Source organism: Phragmites australis, chromosome 7 (assembly GCF_958298935.1).
Source record: "Phragmites australis chromosome 7, lpPhrAust1.1, whole genome shotgun sequence".
In the NCBI taxonomy this organism is placed as follows: Eukaryota; Viridiplantae; Streptophyta; class Magnoliopsida; order Poales; family Poaceae; genus Phragmites; species Phragmites australis.
The window spans coordinates 19,006,546-19,026,604 of record NC_084927.1 but is presented as its reverse complement, the minus strand read 5'-3'; the positions used below and the strand labels follow the sequence as shown (position 1 = coordinate 19,026,604).

General features: G+C 41.0%; 1 long non-coding RNA gene and 1 pseudogene across 1 annotated transcript; one reads left to right on the top strand and one right to left on the bottom strand.

Annotated features, from left to right (window-relative positions):
* The first annotated feature begins 2,657 nt into the window (after window positions 1–2,657).
* LOC133924093 (uncharacterized) lies at window positions 2,658–6,903 on the top strand. The gene is made up of 3 exons (XR_009910761.1): window positions 2,658–2,945; window positions 4,477–4,582; window positions 5,868–6,903. It is a non-coding gene; the product is annotated as an uncharacterized LOC133924093 (long non-coding RNA).
* Window positions 5,928–18,202, bottom strand: LOC133924091 (protein NUCLEAR FUSION DEFECTIVE 4-like; annotated as a pseudogene).
* Between the last annotated feature and the right edge of the window lie 1,857 nt (window positions 18,203–20,059).

Genomic DNA, 20,059 nt, shown 5'->3' with positions numbered 1-20,059 from the left:
TGTTAAACCTTGTCAAACTCATCCTGACTTAAGCTTGTGAACAAAATATTTCTAGACTTGTTGTTTGCCTCATAATAATATTCGATATGAACTTGAGTCATGCGAGCAGCAGAGATCTTATAGTTGGAATCAACTATTTCTCATATCTCACTTCCTTGGCTTAGAAGATAAGCCTCCATGCGCACCTTCCAGTACAAAAAATCATGGCCATCAAACAGCGGAATCTTCTCACTTCTCTCCATTAGCGCATATGAATTACAAAGTCGGTTAAGGTCAATATGTGATCAAACCGGCTCTAATACCAATTGTAGGATTGAGAGTGACAACTAGAGAGGGTGAATAGATGCCTCACCAAATTCTTTTGAATCAGATGACCTTCTCCTTTGTGTCACCCAATGCACCTAAAAAATTCAAGTGCAAGCAAATAGAGAGAAATAAAAAAAAAACCAATAACATGTGACTCTATGGATGAGATATGAACACTAGGTTCCATTTAAGAGCATTCCATGAACCTAGTCACAAAAGGCCTATAACTTTGAAAGAAACTCAAGAGGATGATCACCGGGTGAAGAAACTCTCCACGTTGATGACTTAGAGGCAGGGAAATGCGATATCCAAATTTGTACTATTGTGCATGTATTTTATGCCCCTAGCAACAAAGAGATCTATTTCACAAGGGTGGAAAAACAGTAGCTCAGAAAGGAAAACGAAAATCACAACAAAAAAGAGTGTCCATGACACCTTCCACTCCGTCCATCGAACGGTCATGATACCTTCACAACTTAGCTTCGCCTTGACGCTTACTTCGCGATGATGCCACATGCACTACATCTCTCCATGGTTTTAAGGCCAAACCGTAGAACCACCTCGCATGCTTCTCAAAGCGTGACTCACTGTTGCTTACTTTGACCTCAAGCAAACATCCTGATATCGACACGGGTACTCCATCTTGCGATCTTGACCGCCGGCAAGTCTCTCCCGCTCCCGATTCCTCGGGCCGTCTTGTCACCTGCACCGACATCCCCTTCAATTGACTTTGTCAACATATCGCCTTCATTCGTCCTTCCATGCTTTGTTTGGTCTCTATGTGCACAGCTAGGACCACCATTGACTCTACCTGGTGTCATCAATCGTCCAGCACCAAGCACCCCGTTTGGCCATGATCATCCTATCGTTGGCCGCTAAGTTGCATCCATCACCTCCACAACATTAGACAAGCAAGCATATATATCTAATTCTATTATAGATTAGTCCATAATCAAAATCCTGAGTTAAAGCATATCTCAGAGAAATCGTGAACGCCGAATGGTCTGGCTTGCATACCTCCTGAGCGCTGGACCATTCGACGTGTGCAACTCTTCAGACCACGCAATTTGAAATCCTCTTTGTAGAAAATACTCCGGCGTGCTCATCAACCCATCGACGGAACATCCGGCAAGCACAACTTTGTCAAACCCAAGTTTTGCGATCTCTCTGTATAAAATGATGATCTCTCCGGTGTTCACATCTAGCATCGTCGGACTATCCGGTGAGCACTTGGCCCACTAGAGCCAACTTGCAGGCTCTTTGCAAGAAAGACTCCAACATTCATATCTCTCAATTGCCGTATCATCTGGCGTGCACTTGAGTTTTTGTTTCTGAGTTGTATTACTCCTGCGTGTACTTGGTCTGAACGCTAGACCATCCGGCGCATTTATTTTCCATTGCGCTGAATCATCCGTCGTGCATAGTCTTCCTGAACCCAGAAGCTTCGACTCCAACTCTTCCATAACTTTGGTTAGTCAAGATCAACATTGCAATATACAAACATGCCTATGCAATCTTAAGAATATCAACCTAAATCAACACGCATGTCAATTACTCATCATATATAAACTAAGTCTCATTTTAACTTGGTTTGTCAATAACCAAGCCAGCTACTGCCTTGCTTTTTTCCTTTGAGTCTCTTGCATTTTGATAGTATCTTTAGAGTCTTTGAAAAGAGCCAGCTTGTTGAACAAACATGTCTTCTTTTAGAGAGGAGACAAATTTGCTCTCAAGAAAAGAAAACAAACAGCCAAGCCAGTTGCTTGGCCTTTTCTCGTGAGCCTTTGAAAAAAAACAAATTTAGAGAGAAAATAGAGAGAAAACGAATTTATCTGAAAAAAGGAAATATTTTGTCCCCACCACACAAAAAATAAAATAAAATAAATTGTGGTGCTGTGGTGAAATGGCCAGATCCTCCTAATTACGAAAAGAAGTTTTATACTTTTTGTGACAAACACGAGGCCGTTTTGTATCTCATGCGTGCGCTGATGACAGCCAGGAAGCAACCGATTTGACGTGCGGATTAAGATAAATAATCACATGATCCTTCCGCTACATAAAAAAGGTACAAAATATCAGCTAGGAATGAAAAAAATAATTCGGCCGGATTTGTCTGGACCTTTCACACCGAGAATCATTAATCTTCTTCTACCAGGTTAATATATCATTTTCTACTTTGCAATTAATATATGGGTTTACATTGCCGATAAGTCCATTAAGAAATGCAGTTATTACATTACGAGTGAGCTAAAAAAACATTTTCTTTTCCTTTAGCCTGATTCACATCAGATCTAGTTGACAAACTATAATACCATGGATGACTAGTTTAATAGCCCTGATGGAGCGCTATACAAACTCTCTCTTATGTATATATACAAACTCTCTCTTTCCTGTGTAACAGATGAGATCGGCATAGGCATTAGAGATAGAGTTCATCACGTGTATCTGCCTATCCCGACTCAAACTCTGCTTGTACTGTTCGCCGGGTATCTCTACCGGCCTATATTAATGAACTCGTGCGGCTGGAGAGAGGTGCAAGCGCTTATGCCTATTGCAAGTTAGATGGCATCAGGGCCTCTCTAAACTTCGACTTCATCCTGAAGACCGGTCGGAAGATCATCTCCCACTACCGCAGAAAGGTACTTCAGTGTCGGCTCAAAGGGCCATTCACTCCTGGTTTTACATTCGGCAATGATTTTTTAGCACTGAAAGTCACGTCTCAATCACTACCGGCTCCAAAGAACCCTTCGCTACTGGTTTTACATTCGGTAGAGATTTTTCGGCACTGAAAGCTATGCCCCATTCATTGCCGGTACAACTAGCAGTGAAAATGGCTCCCGGGAGCGAAAAAATAAACGAACCAACTCAGTTGCTGCCGCCGTAGCACCTGCTTGGCCCCCCGCCCGCTCAGCTCGCCGGCTTCGCATTGCTCCGTCTTGCACAAGAAAATTTGGGGGCACGAAAGCCATCACCACAGAACACACCGAAGACACCAATCGCCTCCGCCTTGCGCGCTCCTTGACGGCAAAGGAGTAGCACAACCACCATGACCGGATTTGGCCACATCCACAAACCAACCTCCCCGCTGTCCCCGAGTAGCTCAAGACCTACCAGCAGCCATATGGGCTCACCCGAGGAGGACGCGGACGACACCGGCCCCCATGATGACCATGACGTGAGGCGACTGCCGCGGCGACGGCAAGGAAGGGCGGGAGGGGCTTGCGCAGCACCACGACGAAGGAGGAGGAAGGGTGGCAGCATATGCAAGAAGGTCGATATATATATATATATATATATATATATATATATATATATATATAGAGAGAGAGAGAGAGAGAGAGAGAGAGAGAGAGAGAGAGAGAGAGAGAGAGAGAGAGATGAGCGGATGAGAGTGTGAGGGCACTTAGAAAATATCAGCGTGGAGATGAGTTGGCCAAGCGGATGTGAGCCAAAGGCTTATTGAACCAAAATTCCGGCTCTGCTCCAACCATCATTGCAGACTTGAATTATAAATCAGCAGTGATAGTATAAGTATTGATTTATGCCAAGAGCCGACACTGATACTGTGTGTTAGTGTCAGTTCAATCTGGCTCAATCATTGATTGAGCACGGGATGTTACGAACCAGCACTGATACTTCATCAGTGCTGGTTCTGACCTAGTTGGCACGAATGACCTGTTCTGTTGTAGTGTCCTTCTGTCCCTGGCTTGCTATTCTTGAAGAACTCGGTGATCAACACCACTCAGCCGCTAATAGATCATCATCTGCTGTTGTCGGGCTGCTACTGATGGTGAATCAGTGATTCATTTTCTATTGCCAGAGGTACTATTGCAGGGTGATTCATCTATAGTATCCTGAGGATGGAGTCTTTGCCAGTTAGATATGCAAAACACGTTTCTTCATGGTGTTCAAGAGGAGGATGTGTTTATAAGACAACAACCAGGTTATGAAGAAAATTCTATACCACACTACATTTGCAAATTAGACAAGGCACTATATGGCTTGAAACAAGTGCTCATGGCGTGGTATTCTCGGCTAAGCATGAATTTGCAAGAATTAGGTTTCAAACCATCCAAAACTAACACTTCTCTATTCTTTTATAGAAAAGGCAACGTTATGATAATTATACTTGTATATGTTAATGTCATAATTGTTGCAAGCCCTTCGCAGGAAGCAACTATGGCACTATTGAAAGATCTTAAAGATGATTTTACTCTAAAAGACCTTGGGGAGCTACACTATTTTCTGGGGATTGAGGTGACAAAAGTACGTGAAGGTATTATGTTTACACAAAAAAACTATGTTACGGATCTATTGAAATGTGTAAGGATGGCTACCTGTAAACCAGTTACTACACATCTTTCCACTTTAGAAAAATTGTCAGCTCATGTAGGGGAGTTGTTAGGTCCCAAAGATGCAATATAGTATAGAAGTATTGTGGGTGTTCTTCAATATTTGACTTTGACTCAACATGATATTACTTTCTCTGTTAATAAAGTGTGTCAATATCTACATGCTCCTACAACTCAACACTGGACTACAGTCAAAAGGGTCCTGCGATATGTTAAGTATACATTGGGTTTAGGATTAAAGGCCAGTCGTTCAATTTCTATGTTAGTCATTGCCTTCTTGGATGCAGACTGGGTAGGATGTCCTAATGATAAGCAATCCACTAGTGGTTTTGCTGTGTTCCTTGGAACAAATCTTATATCTTGAACTGCGCAAAAACAAGCAACAATATCAAGGTCTAGTACAAAAGTATAGTATAAAGCTTTGGTGAATGCTACAACTAAAATCATGTGGGTACAAACTTTACTTACCGAGTTAGGAATTTTTATTCTCATACTGCCAGGCTATAGTGTGATAATATTGGTGTTACTTATCTCATGGCAAATCTTGTGTTTCATGCACAAACAAAATATATTGAAGTTGCTTATCACTTTGTTAGAAAACGAGTTGCTTAGAAATTGGACATTCAGTTTGTTCCTAAAGGAGATCGAGTGGCTGATAGATTTACCAAAGCGTTGTCAGCTCGGTGTTTAGAATCTTTTAAACACAATCTTAACTTAGATAAATTATGATTGAGGGAGGGTATTAGAGTCTCGTATGTATGCAAACGCAATCTTAACAGATGAGATCGGCATAAGGCATTAGAGATAGAGTTCATCACGTGTATTTTTGCCTATGCCGACTCAAACTCTGCATGTACTGTTCGCCGGGTATCTCTACCGGCCTATATCAATGAACTCGTGCGGCCTTAGAGAGAGGTGAAAACACTTACGCCTATTGCAACTTAGACCAGAGACTCCTATATCATGGAAAGTAGGACCATGCGTATTACAGCTGAAGTACCCATCAGGAGATGAACATAATGATAATCGTGTGAGTAAATAGTTCTTTTCACTGTACTGAAAGTCTCAAAACTCATAGTCCAAGCATGGACTACACCCAGGAATACTTGTGCTTAAAATACAAGCTCTGAAAAGATCTGAGAATTTACAGATAAAATTAATTTTGTGTATATACTTTTTTTAAAGATCGTGTGTTAACTGTATATGCAGGAATATACAGTACATACAACAACAACAGGACGATTTGAATGTCTTCTGTCCATTGAAGTTTCATGTCTGAACAGACTGATAGAGGTGAGCATAAACCCGTTTAGTTCTGTGAACAACGACGAGGCTCAAGCCAGCTCCCATAATGCAGAACACGGTCATAATCAATGAGCTGACAAAGAAGCAAATAGACCCTTCACACTTCAATGGTCCATCTGCAAGAAAGCCTATCTTGTGAAGCATTTATGGAGACAACAATCCTGAGCTCTGATGGTGGTGAGCTTGTTTCTCAGCTTCGTAGTCATACAAGTTACTGGCAATAAGGCCTGAGAAGATGAGTGATCCTGTGGGGTTCGCTAGTGTGAGAAAATTGTACATTGCACCGAAGTGTTTTATTCGGAAAAGTTCAGAGACAGCAGCCGGCACAACAGCCCAATGAGCTCCTATCCGAGTCCAATCAGGAAGGTCCCTATGTACATAGTTCCAGGCCAAGCCGAAGCAAAGAGGAAATGCTCAGCAGCCATCAGTATCTGAGCAATCGCCAGTGCTATGTGCCTCGGGTCGTACACTCCCTGGTTAAAGGAATAGAGATCCAGGATGAGAACAAAGATTACAAAATATTCAAAACTTGTGAATGCAAAAGAACCATTCAACTCTAAGCGAACCCACATATAAAACAGTTAATGAGAACTAGATAAACTGAAAATAGAACAAGAAATTTGCTATTTATCTAAAAGCACTGCTATTGTGGAGCAAACTCCGAAAGTTAACATGTAAATATCCTAGCAGAATATCTGAATGGGCGTAAAATGTGTATGCCTAATCTCCTAGAAGTAGCAACCTCCAACACGACCTAGGAAGTTCCATATGCTTATCAACGAAACGAAGATATGAGCACCTTCATAACCGACAGCCTGGCTCATCTGACTCAGATTAGGAGAAATCAAGTTGAAATATATCTTGATTTATATATGATAAGTAATAAATAAGATTGTCGAGTTTTCGAATGACTGGGATGTTCGGAGGGTCTGTATATTTGTTTGGATAATCCGTAGAATTAGAGTTAATTCGGTTTTGCGAAGTGATCGTATATTTTTGTGAAGAGTCCGTACTTTTGTGAAGTGTCTGAATATTTTTATGAAGAGTCCGCACTTGAACAGTGCTTTCAACAATGATGAATAGTATTTTCAGCTCTGAACTTCTTCAATGTATTGTAACTTTTTGGAAGTACTTTGAATTGATTCGAGATTTCAATTGAGCATTTTAATTATGGACTAGCTGGAGTTAGAGTTGGAGATATATATTTGCTTGTCTCATGGTATGCAGGTGATGGATGCAACTTGACGGTAGATGGCGGGATGATCAGAGCTAAGTGGGGAGCTTGATGCCGAACGATCGAGAAGGCCGGGCAGAGTCAAGAATGATCCTAGCAGTACACATAGAGGTCAAGCAAGGCATGGGATGAAGGATGATGAATGTGGCGTGTTGGCGAAGTCAAACGAAGGGGATGCCGATGCAAGTCACAAGGCGGCTCGTGGGATCGAGAGCTGGAGAGACTTACCGGTGGTCAACATCTCAAGATAGAGTACACGTATCGACATCGGAGCACTTGCTTGAGGCAAAACAAGTGGCAACTGTCATGCTTTGAAAAGCATGCTAGAGTTCCACGGTTTGGCCACAAAATCGTGAGAGGACTAGAGGGTCACGTGGCATCATTGTGAAGCTTGCGTCAAGACGAAACTAAGTCGTGAAGAAGTCGTGACTGTTTGATGGATGAAGCGAAAAATAGACCAAAATGCCCCGGTGGTGAGTATGTGTATATTACTGATGAGGGGTATTTTGGGAACAAAGAAACTTAAGGGCTCAGGCACCTCCCTAGGTCTATAAATAGAGCAGTAAGGCTGTAGAGAGAGGTTGAGCTGGCCATTTGAGTGCCTAGATATATGTTTTGGAGGAAAGAAAATTGTAGACTTATCCTTTGTAATAGGTTAGAGCTTTTGTGAGAGAAATCTCTGTAATCTGCCGAAAATAGGGCTGGTCTCTGTGCTAAATGAAGATGTTTATCTTGCATATGCTCGTGCTCTTCTCATTCTAGTTTCCTGCTTTTGGTTCCCTTACTTTCATTGCAAGTTTTTCCTTTTTCAAGTTGATTTTTGTTTTTGCCTTTGAGCAGCGATCTTTTTATTTTGTGGAGTTGTTCTTCTTATTGCTAGATGCATAAATCTCACATACTCATGTGTATTGTAGGGTCTTGAGTTCCTTTGTATCTAGATCATCAACCTAGGGAGCACCTCCACCCGGTAACCATCTTTGATCTTTTGGTGATTCTTCTCAAGATTCAAGATTTGTGTGGGGTTTAGTCATGGATTGATTTGCTGAGACACATTGTGCTCTATTCCAACCATGAGACCCACTTCTTGTTAAATCTTCAAGTTTGGTTTTTAATTTTTTGTTGGTTGTTCTGGAAAATCCAGAACCTCCTGACCCAACTTTGGAACCTCCGCATCCTCCAGACTCTCCGAACAATTCTCCAGAACCTCCAGAACTTCTATGTTGGGTGAAGATTTTTTGCTACATGTTTGTGTTGCGTTTTATTGTGATTCTCTTTTAGAGATGCGTTGGGTGATCAAATAGGAGAATGTCATCTATTTTGCAAGTTAGAGATGCGTTGAGTGATCAAATAGGAGAATGTCATCTATTTTGCAAGAAATTTATTGAGGTGCCTATTCACATTCCTCTTGTCGTCACTATCGATCCTATAATTGGTATCAGAACCGGTTTGATCACTTGTTGACCCTAACCAGCTTTGTGATCCGTAGGCGATATGGAAAAAAGTGAGAAGATTTCGTTGTTTGATGGTCGTGATTTTTTGTACTGGAAGGTGCGTATGGAGCCTTATCCTCTAAGCCAAGGAAGTGTAATATAGGAAGTAGTTGATTTCAACTACGAGATCCCTGCTGCTCACACATGACTCAGGTTCAAATCGAATAGTATGAGGACAACAATAAGGCCAGAAATATTTTGTTCACTAGCCTGAGTCGGAATGAGTTTGACATGGTCCAGCATCTCTGTACTGTTAGGGAGATCTAGACTACTCTGAGTGTCTTTCATGAAGACACTAATCAGATTAAGGCCAGACGTCAAAGGAAATATAACCAAGAATACCAAATATTTGTGCAAGGGCTCGATGAATCTTTAGATGTTATGTTTGCTCGTTTTGATGGAATTGTGAGTAACCTTAGATCCACTAGTGTTTTGTCCTACTCTGACCATGAGAGGGTGATCAAGCTTCTCTATACTCTTGACCATAGCATATATGATGTGAAGATCTCAAGCATTAAAGAGCCACTAAATTATGACACGTTGACTTATGATGAACTCTTCAGCAAGCTTAAGTTCATCGAGATAGCCAAGGCAACTCGGATAGGCTTTGGAAACCCCCTGTCTCATAACATGGTATTGATTTTCGGATCTAGTGGTGGCAATCAGACTGGAGCTAGCTTTTCTTGTGCTAACACATTACCGAATGGGTTTGCTTTATCTTTCTTGGTTTTTATCATAGAAGAGCAGTGGACGTGTTTGATGATGAGGACCTTGCGCTGATTGTGAAGAAGTTCACCCGCTTCTACAACAGCTGCTGAGATCGGAGGAGGGGCGGTCCTTGTGCCTGCTTTGAGTGTGGTGATACCACCCACTTCAAGGCAGACTGCCCCAAGCTCAAGAAGAGGGATGATCACAACCACAATATCGATAAGCACAAGAAGACCAATAAGCCCTTATTCAAGAAGAACCGCAATAAGATGGCCAAGAAGGCGGCCAAGGCAGCTTCAAGAGCGTTCATGGCGGCTTTTAGCGATATCGACACCTCTTCAAGCGAGGAGGAGAACTCAGAGGAGGAGGAACCACAAGTGAAGAACAGGAAAAAGGCCAAGGATCCCGAGCTTGATCCTTTGAGGTATTTCCTTCCTACAACCAGCTTTCCATCTAAGTAGATACTTTGAATGATACTCTCGTTAGCCAGGATATGTTACTTAAGAAAATTATGCGTGAGTTGAAAGATCTTAGACCTAAGTATGAGTCTGTGTCTACTGAACTTGTATTGCTTAGGTCCAGGCCTGATGTTGAGGAGTGTGAGAGTTGTTTGATTATCATGACTGAACTTGCTGAGCTTCAGAATGTGTATGCTCAAGTTGCTAGTCGGCTTGAGAGTGCCGAGAAGAAGCTCCTTAAGGATGAGTCTAGGTCTACTCTCTTAGGTGTTTGCAAAAATTATCCTTTACTTGCAAAGGATGTTGAACTGAAAGACAAGCATCTTAAGGAGCTAGAATCTAGATTAGAGAGTGCTAGGTGCTCGAAGGATGTGTAGCTGAACTGTTCCACCTGCATAGTCCTTCAGGACAAGCTTAGCTAGTTTAGAAGGCAAGTTTAGAAACTCTTGACCGAGAATGAGTACCTCATTTCTCTAATGGAGAAGTGCTCAGAGGGCATAGGGAAAATGAATTTGATCTTGGCCAATACCAAAATATGTGCTGATAAAGCAGGTTTGGCTCTTGGGTTGGGTTTTGAGAGAGTGGCTTATAATAGGGATGGCAAGACTGTGTTTACTTAACCTACCACTCTAGAAGCTGAGAAATTCACAATCAATGTCACACCACAACTCATCAAGAAACCTACTCCACAACCCACAAAGAAGAAACATACACCACAGCCAAAGAAAGCTTCACAGCCTAAGATGAGAGCACATGTGAGAGAGTACAGAGTGGCCGACAGTTAAGTTCTTGAGAGACGCTACCACTGCACCTACTGCTAGAGAGAGGGTCACTTAGTTGGGTTTTACTTTCACCGTAGGAGAGATGAGCGGCGTGAGTGGGAGTGGAGTACCTGGGACATGTACTGCCCCTATTTTGGTGTACGTGAGCCTTTTTCTCACTCTTGCCCACGCATTTCTGACACTTTTTATTTCTTTCCTAGAGGTGTTGCCCAGCATAGATTTTATCATGACTCATATAGTTTTGGTCCACGTGTAAGAGGCTTTAAGTCCCAGCGCTTATGCGGACCACATTTTCCCCATCATGGTACTCGCTCCCAGCGTATTGGTATTAAATTACATGCATATACTATTTCTGCTTCAGGACAGATGACCCAGTACTGGAATCCCAAGAGGTTTATGACTAACTCTAGTACTGAGCCATCCACCTATTATTCTTCTCATATGTAGGTGGCAGGCGAAGGCCTAGAGAAGAAGTGGTTTATTGACTCTGATTGTTCATGTCATATGACCAGAGATTCATCATGGTTCTCCAGCCTTACCCTTGTGAAGCAACACGAGTACATCACATTCAGGGATGATCGGAAAGGAAGCGTGAAAGCAAAAGGTATGGTAAGAGTGAATGAGAGTTTCACTCTCAAGGATGTAGCTTTGATGGAGCATCTAGGATACAACCTTCTCTCTATATCTCAGTTGTTAGATGAGGAGTTGGAAATGCATTTCAAATGCAATACTTCTTGAGTTCTCGATTCTTCTGGAGTTTTGATTTGTAAGATTTCTCAAGTTGGGAGAATTTTTGGAGCCGATTTTTCTGAGTATTTCTAGTTTTTCTCGGTGTTTACTTGTTCAACCTTCTTCCGAGTTTTGGATATGGCATAGGAGACTAGGACACATGACCTTTAATTTTCTTACTCGTTTGAGTGCCCTAGGCTTGATTCTATGATTGCCCAAGCTCAAGTTTGAGAAGAACCTTATTTGTGCTCCTTGTCAGTATGGCAAGATGTTTGTTGCTCCTCACCCACCAGTTAATCTGGTGATGACTGAACGAACAAGAGAACTTCTCCATATGGTTCGTTTGGTGGGTAGAAAGTGGTATGTACTTATCATTGTTGATGATTGCTGTCGCTACTCTTGGATCTTCTTTCTTGTGAGCAATGATGAAATGTTCTCACACTTTCAAAGCTTGGCTTTGAGATTGTTCAAAGAAATTCCTGGTGCATTGAAAGCAATTCATAGTGATAATGGCACCAAGTTTAAGAACTATCTCTTTGATGCTTTCTGTCTTGAGCATGGTATTGAGCATCAATTTTTTGCCCCACGTGTTCCTCAGTAGAATGGCGTGGTTGAAAGAAAGAACATGACTTTATTAGAGATGGCTAGGACGATGCTCGGTGAGCATAGGACTCCTAGGAAGTTTTGGACTAAGATCATTAGCACAACGTGTTATATCTCAAATAGGATTTTCTTACGCTCGATTTGAATTTGACTTCTTATGAGTTGCGCTTTGAGAGTAAGCCAAAAGTTTCACATTTGAGAGTTTTTGGTTGTCGGTGCTTCATACTAAAGCATGACAATCTTGACAAGTTCGAGTCGCGCTCTTCTGATGGGATTTTTTTGGGGTATTTTCTTTATAGTTATGCTTATAGGGCTTACAATTTTGATACTAACACCATCATGGAAACATATGATGTGACTTTTGATGAACCAACCCCCTGTGCTAATTCTGTCTTTGAGTGTGCAGGTGATCAAGAGATGAGCGAGAGCATATTTGTAGATCGCTACCTTCCAGCTCTTGGTGATGACAAGGATGATCCACTACTTCCCTCGATCACACCTGCTCCAGAGCTAGCTCCTGCTTCTTTTAATTCAATAGAGAGTCTTGCAGCCTCTACATCCACTTCAGCTGCTCTCGAGCCTACACCAGTTGAGTTTGAGGGGAGGTTCTCTTAAGGCGTGAGGCTCCTCAACACATGCAGCGGTGACACCCTTCACACATGATGATCAGCGATCTCGATGAGAGGGTAACTAGGTCCAAATTCACTCACCATGCTCATTTTACTGATTTTACATTCGTTGCTTCCTTTAAGCCCCATGATGTTGGACATGCTTTATCATGAAGAGCTTCAAAATTTTGAGAGAAACCAAGTTTGAATTCTTGTAGAGCCACTCCCTAATGTTCACACCATAGGCACAAAATGGGTTTTCAAAAATAAACAAGGGGATGATAGGTCTGTAGTGAGAAACAAGGCTAGACTAGTGGCTCAGGGTTTCACTCAAATAGAAGGGGTATACTTTGGAGAGACCTTTGCACCGGTAGCTAGGCTAAAAGCTATTAGAATCCTTCTTGGTTTTGCAGTATCCTAGGGTTTCAAGCTGTATCAAATGGATGTCAAAAGAGCGTTCCTAAATGGTTTCATATAGGAAGAGGTCTATGTCAAGCAACCCCTGGCTTTGAGCACCTCAAATACTCTCAGAGAGTTTACAAGCTTCAGAAAGTTTTGTATAAGCTTAAGCAAGTACCTAGAGCTTGGTATGATAGACTTAGATCTTTCTTGTTAGATCATGTGTATGTCATGGGGTCAATTGATAAAACTTTATTCACTCTCAGGCATGGCAAGGATTTCCTACTTGTTCAGATTTACGTGCATGATATCATTTTTGGTGACTTTTCTCATGCACTTATGGCTAAGTTTGGAAAAAACTATGAGTAGAGAGTTTAAGATGCCGATGATGGGTAAGCTCAACTTCTTCTTTGAATTTCAAATCAAGTAATGCAAGCAAGGTACCTTCGTTCACTAGATGAAGTACACAAAAGAACTGCTAAAGAAGTTCGACATGAGCGACACGAAGCCCTTGGCGACCCCGATGGCCACATTGACGGTGCTTGATCCGGATGAAGATGGCGAGGTAGTGGACCAGCGCGAGTTCAGGAGCATGATCGGCTCTCTCCTGTACCTGACGGTGACGCAATGGAACTTCCACTTCGCCATCTGTCTCTGCACGCGCTTCCAAGCTTCACCAAGGACGTCTCACCGCCAAGCGGTGAAATGTATTCTGAGGTACCTTAAGCACACTCGAGTATGAACTTTGGTTTTTTGCATCATCTTCGCTCTCTCTTCGTGGCTTTTCGGATGCGGATTTTGCTAGTTGTAGAATGGATAGGAAGAATATCTCTGGTATTTGTCATTTCTTAGGTACTTCTCTTGTGTGTTGGTCTTTCCGCAAGCAGTTTACTACTAAAGCTGAATATGTAGTTGTTGCTCATAGATTTTGTGGATGATTACTACCTTGAGGGACTTTGGGTTAGATTTTAGGAGTGTGCCACTTTTGTGTGACAACACCAGTGACATAGCTTAGCCAATAACCTAGTTTAACACTCCAGAATCAAATACATATATGTGAGATTCCACTTCCTGAGAGACTACAATGAGAAGGGAGATATTGAGTTGAGCTACATAGATACCCAACACTAGCTAGCCGACATCTTTACCAAACCTCTAGATGCAACAAGGTTTATCTTTCTAAGGGGAGAGCTTGGTATATGATATCCCTATGGCATTGTGTGAGGAGTTACCTTTTTTATATATTATATCTTACTTTTGTTGCATTTACATTGCATAACATTTTTGTAAGATAATCATGTTAGCAAGCTTTACTTATATGTTCTTTGCACTTTCTTGTACTAGTTGTGAATTTGTGCTAATTGTAGTGGATGTATAACAATTTATGCTAGCTTAGGCTTTTATTGAAATATTGCATAAAATCTGTTGAGCAAGTTTGTCTTTTCTAAGAATGAATTTGAAATATGAACATAATCTCTTATCCTTAAATTAGGGCTAGTTCTGTGAAAAGCTTGTACTAGGCCATTTTGTTCAGTTCAGCGGATTGAGGGTCTTTGACCTTTATCTATGTAAATATTTAGCCTATGATTAATCCTTTGGAGAGCATGTGCTCTTTTGTGTCACAAAGGCACAACTTATTTTGGCTTTGTGAAAATTTGCATATCTTAAATCCTATGTTGAGTTAATAAAATGAATGATCAAGTTTTGAGCTAAAACTGAATCCAATATGGTGGCTGAAGGCTTCATGTGGTTTGCCAAAAAAGTGAACTCATGGTTGCTTAAAGCTCACTTAAGAATAGTTAAATAATCAAATGAGGAAGTTAACTTGTGTTTTTTTAATGTGCTAAGAATGTTCTTTTTCATGTTGTCAAACTAAGACTTAGATTGATATGTGGATATTTGCATAGCCTGTTGGGTTGAATTTGGTTGCCTAGTTTGAACTTGACATAGCACTAGTTTCTCTAATCTTTGCACTAATCATAAAACTGTGGATGATATTGTGGTAACATCTTTTGAATAATTGAACAACATGATCAAAACTTGCTTCACTCCCAGTGCTTGTGACATGAACTCACTTCGAGAACTTTGTGCGCATTTGACTTATATTGTTTACTTCTCATAGTACTTTGACATTTTTAGTCTTTACAAGTGCTTTGTGATCTATATGTAAAGCTTTATAGGCTTCCATTTCATTTGAACATCTTTGGCATTGCCTTGTATTCTTGATGTTTGTATTGCCAAAGGGGGTGAAAATATGACCAAAGATATTATGCACAAATATTCAACAAAGGAGGAGAAAATTGCATTTATCTAAAAATGAAAGGGGCAAAAATGGAAAATGTGCAATCATCAAGGAGGAGTATGTGTTTTTGGGTTTTTGAGTTTTCTTGCTCTTTTGAGGTTTTAGCTTCTCTTTGCCTCTCTTCAGCCTTTTGCAATACTTCTTATGCCGAGTGATGTGTTTTGCTCTTTCGTGAGTTTTTTGTTCACTTGGATGTACTTCATTTCTTTAAACTAAAATTTTTATGTTTTGAGGGTTGTCAATGCACTCATCAATGGGGAGATTGAGAAACCAAGTTGACATGCGTCATAGTTTATATGTGATGAGTGATCGACAAGGTTATCGATTTGGTTTGTCGAGTTTCCAAATGCCTAGGAAGTGCAGAGGGTCCGCATATTTGTTCGCATAATCTGTAGAATTGGAGTTAACTAGGTTTTGCGGAGTGTCCGCATATTTTTGCGAAGAGTCTGCACTTTTCGGAGTGTCCGAATATTTTTACGGAGAGTCCACACTTGAACAGTGTTTTCAGCAATAATGAATAGTATTTTTAGCTCTGAACTTCTTCTATGTATTAGAACTTTTTGGGAAGTGCTTTGAATTGATTTGAGATTTCAATTGAGTGTTTTGGTTATGGACTAACTGGAGTTGGAGTTGAAGATATGTGTTTGCTTGTCTCGTGGTGTGCAGGTAATGGATGCAACTTGGCGGTCGATGGCAGGATGATTGGGGCTAAGTGGGGAGCTTGGTGCCGAACGATCGAGGAGACTGGGAGGAGTCAAGGATGATCCTAGTAGTACATATGGAGTTCAAGCAAGGCATGGGATGAAGGATGATGAAGGCGGTGTGTTGACGAAGTCAAACGAAAGGAATACAGGTGCAAGTGACAAGGCGGCCTGAGGTATCAGAAGCAGGAGAGACTTGTGGTAGTCAAGATCACAAGACGGAGTACACGCGTCGACATTGGAGCACTTGCTTGAGGCAAAGCAAGTGGTGGCTAGTCACACTTTGAAAAGCGTGCTAGGGTTTCATGGTTTGGTCACAAAATAGTGGAGGATTGGAGGGTCACGTGGCATCATCGCGAAGCTTACGTTGAGGCGAAGCTAAATCGTGAAGAAGCCATGACCGTTCGATGAACGGAGCGAAAAATGGACCAAAATACCCCGATGATAGGTGAGAGTACATTACCGGTGAGAGGTATTTTGGGTACAAGGAAACTTAAAGACTAAGACACCTCCCTGTGCCTATAAATAGAGGGGTAGAGCTGTAGAGAGAGATTGAGCTAGCCATTTGAGTGTCTAGAGATAGATTTTGGAGGAAAAAAAAGGTAGACTTAGCCTTTGTAATAGGTTAGAGCTTTTGTGAGAGAAATCTTTGTAATTTGCTGAAAATAGAGCTGACCTATGTGCTTAATGAAGATGTTTCTCTTACATATGCTCGTACTCATCTCATTCTAGTTTTCTGCTTTTGTTTCCCTTGCTTTCATTGCAAGTATTTCCTTTTTCAAGTTGATTTTCGTTTTTGCCTTTGAGCAACGATCTTTTCATTTTATGGAGTTGTTCTTCTTGTTGCTAGATGCATAAATATCACATACTCATGTATATGAAAGGGTCTTGAGTTCCCTTGCATCTAGATCATCAATTTGGGGAATATCTTCACCCGGTGACCATCTTTGATCTTTTGGTGATTCTTCTCAAGATCCGAGATTTGTGTAGGGTTGAGTCATAGATTGATTTGCTGAAACACATTATGCTCCATTTCAACCATGAGACTAACTTCTTATTGGATCTTCAAGTTTGGTTTTTAATTTTGTGTTCGTTGTTCTGCAAAATCCAGAACCTACGGACCTAACTTTGGAACCTCCGCATTCTCCGTACTCTCCAGACAATTCTCCGGAACCTCCAGAACTTCTGTGTTGGGTGAAGATTTTTCGCTGCGTGTTTGTGTTACGCTATGTTGTGATTCTCTTTTAGAGATGTGTTGGGTAATCAAATAGGAGAATATCATCTATTTCGTAAGAAATTTGTTAAGGTATCTATTCACCTCTCTCTAGTCGTCACTCTTAATCCTACATATTATCCATCACTGTCTGGCCTGATCTTGCCCCTAGCAGAAGTGATAACCAAATAAGCCAAAAAATAGCCTTCAGCAATGCCTGCATCAGGGTGAAGTTCTCTCTCCCAGTGTGGTCTCATCCCGATTCTAACCCCACCCCTTCCTGCAGCTTGCACTAACTTGGCCTGCCATTCTGCAATCATCTTCCTACATTCAGATGGAGTAATGAATCAATGACCTTAGGCTCACTCAAAATGACCTCTGGTTGGTCATCCTTTTCTTGTGAAGTGCTTGCCTCTCCTTTCGATGGTTCAGACAGGAGAGACTCTTCCATTGGATGCTCAGTTTTTGACAATAACGTCAAGGCCACAGGGATTGCGATTGGTAAAATAAGAAGGATGAATAGAATCACAGTGAGAAAAACAACCACACTGTCACTCAATTGCACGAAATCTTGGACTAGCATGACACCGACAAGATACGAACCGAGAAGCAAGCAAATTGTGTAGATGAACATGAAGCTGTTCTTGTCGGATAGTCGCATTTGCCGGTGACACCCAACAGGCCTAATAACAAACATCAGGCCAATGGCAACCAATGATGGTCCGATTGCAATCATGAAGACAACTATGGCATGGTCTGGTCCGATTGCAATCATGAAGACAACCATGGCATGGCCTGGTCCGATTGCAATCATGAAGACAACCATGGCATGGTCTGGTGTGTGCATAACTGCATAAAGTTGTGTCAAAATTGCACTGCTAAGGCCGGAAAATGCTTTCAGGATGCCCACTGTTGGGCCCCTGCTCTTTGGGAAGTTCTGGATGCATGTAACAAGTGAAGCCGTATTGAAGTATGTCGTGCTGTTGGTTCCGACAAAGAAATTAACACACATCTGAATAAAAAACAGTGAGATATTACATATTAGCTGCAGAAAATAAATCCAAATATATAACTAATCAAAGTTCCATAATATTGTTTTGTTCACTTTTTTTTTGAAAAAAAATGTTCATTCATTTGACCGCATGGAATTGGCAAAATAAACATTAGCAAGAAGGTAAAAGATTTTTCAACCTTCTCCAAATAATATATAGTTCTGGATAGTAGTGGGGTTTATTGGTCAATTCTAATTTGAGAAATCCAAGCTCTTATATACCATTACACGTGTACTCTTTATTGTTTAGTATGCAAACATGACCACATTTAATCGAAAAGTAGAGAGATTCATAAATATAAAGGGCGTATACTATATTAAAAAATTAAGCACTGCAAGAAAAAATGAATGCATTTACATCATTCCCAATTGCTTGACCAAGCAACTGATGTTCTCTAGATAAATCCTACACCCTTCATGCTTTGGAAATCAGGCAAATTATTTGAAGAAACTAATTGTTTACTTATTGGCACTATGTGGTCATCCACTGCATAATAATAGTTTTTGAGGTGGAAGGTGGATGTTTATGATTTTCCATTAAGTTTCTCCAATCGAACATTGCAGCCTGCCAGGCTATACACATATTCATGAAAATATACAGAATTCAAGCACTATATGAGACACAATTACTTCCTAATTATATAGGAATTGGATGAGCACATCAAGTTAAGTTAGTTTGGCAACCAAACAAGGGAGAAAATAGGTGTAGTGATTCCATAAGAAAACCAAGATAGTTTATGCTATCAAAGCAACGCAAGAATAGGCTAATTCTGAACTAAGAAAAAACAGCTTTAGTTTCCTGATGAACAACTACTTGAATAGTTTCCGATCACTGTAAATGATTGGCAAAATTTCTTCACACAAAAGGGATGGCTCAATATAAGTGACAAAGACAACCTACATTTCATAAACAAATGGATAGCTCATAGTAAAATCGAAGGTCTATCAGTCGAGAGGAAGCAGATCGAAATTTTTTGTCTCTGAAAAACAGAACAATTTGACAGCAAATTCGGAGTTCATGACCGGCTAGAGTGCTAGAAGGAGGCCTTTCTTCCATTCCCCAAGGTCACCATAATTGAAGCATTGAAAAGGTCTCGATCTCTTGATCGCAAGGTACTATCATCCATGTCCATGGTCATTCTTCATCTTTACATTTGTACCACAACCACCATAAACGTAACACTCACAAGTCTCTGTAGCTCCAAAATTCCAAGACCTCCCGAGGTCTCCCAATTCTCAAATAGGAAAAATGAAGATGAGAAGGCAGTGGTGGACCCAAAACAAAGATGATCTTGTGTTCTGGATTGGTCTTTTAATCTAGGTGTCCTACTTATTAGATTAAGTATGTCACGTAGGCTACTACATACTATGACACTATGAACACTGTAGAACAAAAATTTAACCCGTGTGCGGGGCCCACCTCGTCAGCTAAGGACAAGTTAGCACTATTTGTCGGAAAAGCTTATTTTCTGATAAATTGTATAACATAGTTCTGTCACAAGGGAGCAAACATACCTGTAGTTTCAAGAAATTTGGTTTTCAGCAAAATGAAAACAAATTATTGTTGATCCTGCATTTTGCAGTCAGGACGGTTGCCGTACCTTTTCTTTTGAGTCTGAGAGCCAACTAGTTGCCCTCACATGTGCTCTAGAGTCTTTGGTCTCTTACAAAAGAAAAGTTTGTTCTTGTATGTGTGCAGATGGCCAGGTCCTCCTAATCTCGAAGAAATGTTTCATAATTTTATGATAGACAAAAAACAGATTAGGACAAGCCCAAAATAATCCGTATTGATTTCGTACAGATGACAGGTAAGGGTTT